Raw genomic sequence first — 3,988 nt, 5'->3', positions numbered from 1 at the left:
TCGTAAAGTAGGCAGCAATAATTTTATTGGGTGGCTGAGGAGGAGAAAAACACTGAAACCAAAGGCGTATGAGACCAGGGATGCACTGGATGAAACAACATAGCAAAATTAATATACATATTATGATAATAGCATATTGAAAAAGATTGCGAAGCCAATTCATATTTGGTAACCAGCCGGTGAGCCACTGGGTAAACGAATCCCAGAGGCCAGAAAGTCCAACGTCCTGTTTGATGTGATGTGTGAGATTTTGCAAATGAGAAATTTGTGCTTGAATAGCTTTGGAATTGTCCGTAATATTAAAACAGCACATGCCATCCATTTGTTCACAACCATAATGATGAAGCATTAGCAAATAATCTATTGCAGTGCGATTCTGTAAGAGTCCGTGACGCAATTCACTCTGTTCTTTACTCAAAAGGTGAAGAGCTTGTGAAGTAGAATTCAAGGCTTTTGCTGCGGAGCAAGCTAAAGAGTTAATATTCCTGCTATTCCGTGCAGCCAATCCAGGGACTCCTAAAAGAGAGACAGCTAGAGAAATATATTCAGATCTGCTAGGGAGAGAAACAGAATCATCACAATCATTAGTCAATTCCACAGAACGTCGATATCGAGAGTGAGATAAATGATGCTTTTTGGGTAATATGATAGACAAACGGCTTAAACAGCAAGGTGTGCCATGGCTAATATTTGCTGGAATATAATTGAATGTGTAGCCTGGACACGACCAGAACCAGCCTTCAGGCAGCTCTGTATATTTATATACATAGGAAATATTTACATAATCAGAGCAGTTAAAATTATCCTTGCCCATTGTCACACAGTTGGGCTTTGTGCAATTGACCATACGGGCGCAAGTGATATTAAAAGAGGCCACGTATGGGGTCAACAAATCAAACAGAAGCAAATTATCAGGGCTTGCTTCCAGCTGCTGTTCCTTTCTAAACTGTTCAGCTTGAGGTGAGTGATTTTATTTGGCCACTGAAGACGGAAAGGCTGGAGGGCTTGATTCACATAATGTTGGCACATGGTGGGGGAATTCAACATTCCCTGCGGTAAAACTTTCCACTGATACCGTTCTGTGGGCTGGCTGTTATTTAACACAGGAACAGTAAAGGCAAAGAATTTGCGATCCTTTTCTTGTAAAGGAATGGAAAAGAAGCAATCTTGCAAATCTATGATAGCCAATTGGTAGGAATGGGGGATTACATTTGGATTAGGCAGACCACACTGCAAGGGCCCCATGGGTTCAAGGATTTCATTAATTTTCCTTAAATCTTGGAGAAATCTCCATTTTCCACTTTTCTTTTTTATGACGAAGATGGGAGTATTATAGGGGCTAACAGAGGGCTCAATATGATCTGCCACTAATTGTTCGTTAACCAATTGTTTTAGAGCAAGTAGCTTTTCCCCCGTTATGGGCCATTGTTCTACCCATACAGGGGTAGCAGATTTCCAGGTAAGGGGAAGTGCAAGCTTACTCATTAAATTGAATGGTAGCTTGTAGTTGTTGCAGCAGGTCTCTGCCCCACAAATTGAGGTGGATTTTCAGCACACAGGGCTGGATATATGCAATTGTTTCAGAGCTATCAGGCAGAGAAACAGGCAGCCACTGTACGCTTTTAGAAGAGGTTTGAGGTCCACCCACACCCCAAACTGCAGAGGCAGACTCAAGGGGCCACGTGGGGTCCCAGCAAGTACTAGATATGACAGAAATGTCTGCGCCTGTGTCAATCAAGCCTTCCAGAACTTTGCCATTGATTTTATACTTACGAAGAAGTTTCTGTTCACCGATCCTCTGGATTACAGCTAATAGCTGTGGAGAGAGGGGTGCAAATTGCTGGTGCAAATTACTATCCATAATAGAAGCAGTAGGATGAGAAGGGAGCACTACCAAATGTGCCCAAGACTCACCCTTTTTTAACTGCATGGGCAGATGGCTCCAAAGTTGAACCATGATTGTGCCCACATAGGCAGGATCTAGGACTCCCGGAATAACCATGATTCCTTCTTTGGCTGCAGAGAATTTGGGTAAAATCAAGCCTGCGACCTTAGGAGGTAGTGGGCCTGCCAATTGGGTGGGCATGAGCACGATTTCACCAGGTAAAACAGCGTCTTTGGTTTCCTGATTAATTAAATCAATGGTGAAATCAGAAGGTGTTTCCTTAGGAAAATTTTCAATAGCAGAAACTGACAGCAAAGGGCTCTCTATTTCTGTTTTCCTCTCTATTTGTCCTGGCCCGAGAGTGGGGCCACCATGGAGTTTCCCGAACTCCGGCACTGATTTGGCCAATGATAGCCTTTAGCAAAATGACCTGGGCGCTTGCAGTTGAAGCAATTGCCTGTTGGTTTATTGCCAGCTTGGATGGCACCGGCAAGCAAGGACATCGCATGACTCTGGCTTCCAATTTCTGCACAAGTTTGAATCAGCAAGGTCATATTTAGGGCGATGTATAACTGACTGCAATGCCTTTTTGCAGTCGGTGTTTGCATTTTCAAAAGCCAATTTTTTCATCAATTCATTTTGGGCTGTAGTGTTATCAACCTGCCTAGTGACTGATTCTTTCAACCTATCTATAAATTGATGGTAGGGTTCCGAATGTTGTTGCTTAATATTAACAAAGGAGCTCAGTGGTTGCCCTGAGACAGGGACTTTCCGAAAGGCGCGTTGCACACAGGTCGCGGTGCGACTGAAATGCAAAGGTGTTAGTGTCGCCTGGGCTGGTATATTATCATACGGACCAGCACCAAAGAGTTGATTGGCTGTATGCTGCGGATCAGCCAGAGCTGCTGCATTATGCTTAAATTCACTTTCAAAAACTACATATTGCGCTGGAGATAAAAGCATGCGCATCAAATCTTTCCAATCTTGGGGTAGCATTGTGTAACCGCTTGCTATCCCCTCCAGCATCCCTATCACATAGGAGGATTTTAAACCAGAATCAGCAATGGCTCTCCTTAGTTCCCTCATGACAGAATAAGGAAGTGCCTCGTACAACACCTGTTGTTGAGCAGTTCCTGGGTTGGTATAGGAGATAGGGAAAGCAGATGGCATTTCCCCAGCCCATTCAGACTCTTCCTCTAAGGACAGGAGCCCTTTCTGCCTAGCTAAAGAAAGCGCGGCGCGCACAGCTCCTGTAGAAGAGCACGCAGGGGCTGGGGCAGGCGAAGGAGGGATGGGGGGGTGGATGTGGGCTGAGGCGTAGGGAGGGGCTGGCAAGGTTGCAATGGAGGTAAAATCTTGGGGTAAGGTGGGGGATTGTCTGCAACTGACAAAAGAGCAGGTGCCGTCGGAGATGCCTGAGGTCCTAATCTAGCGACGGCGTCTGCACACTTCTGCCAAGTAAGCAGACAATGAATCGGAGCCCTCGGTTCTGCGAAAAGAGTTTTTCCGATCTTTTGCCAAGTTTCTACTTCCAAAGAACCAGCCTCTGGATAAGAAGGGCACTGGCAAGCAATCTCACATAACAATTGTTCAATTTCTTTTAAAGAAATATGAACACCCGCCACCCGCTGTCTAACGAGATAGAGTAGCTCCTTGGCATGCTCTTTTTGGAATTTAGTCAATTCCCCCCCCCCATACTCACGAAGTAGCGCGCTGAGACTTTTCCAGTCGAGTGAAGTACAGGGGTTTGGCTGCGTGAGGGATCTGGCACGTCGGGGTCACCAGATGTTGGGTTGAAATAACGACAGACAGGTAGCGAGTGTCATCTGGGAGGCATCTCTCGAGCAAGTCTCGGAGAGTCCCTTTTATTGAATATTACAGCATTGCCACATATGTGCTTATTGCTGATTGGTCAACACAAGTACAAAGCAAAGATTACATTAATCACCAATGGATTACAGGCTGGGAAAGGGTGCACAGAATTACACAGGCATGAAGACCTCCTAATTAAACTTTTACTAGTGATTGATATAGCATTCATCCGTAGATGTGGTCAACTATGCATTAAGAACAAGTCAGGTACGTTACGGTGTTTCATGAACT

At 44.9% G+C, this 3,988-nt stretch overlaps 1 long non-coding RNA gene across 1 annotated transcript; it reads right to left on the bottom strand.

Annotated features, from left to right (window-relative positions):
• Positions 1–640: 640 nt before the first annotated feature.
• Positions 641–3,663, bottom strand: LOC310770576. Its single transcript, XR_014552288.1, has 3 exons — positions 3,588–3,663; positions 1,435–1,816; positions 641–717 (listed from the first exon to the last, which is right to left on the bottom strand). It is a non-coding gene; the product is annotated as an uncharacterized lncRNA (long non-coding RNA).
• Positions 3,664–3,988: the final 325 nt, after the last annotated feature.

This window comes from Podarcis filfolensis, assembly GCF_964270895.1.
Source record: "Podarcis filfolensis genome assembly, chromosome: 9".
NCBI classification, from domain to species: Eukaryota; Metazoa; Chordata; class Lepidosauria; order Squamata; family Lacertidae; genus Podarcis; species Podarcis filfolensis.
This window is presented reverse-complemented; position numbering and strand designations above follow the sequence as displayed.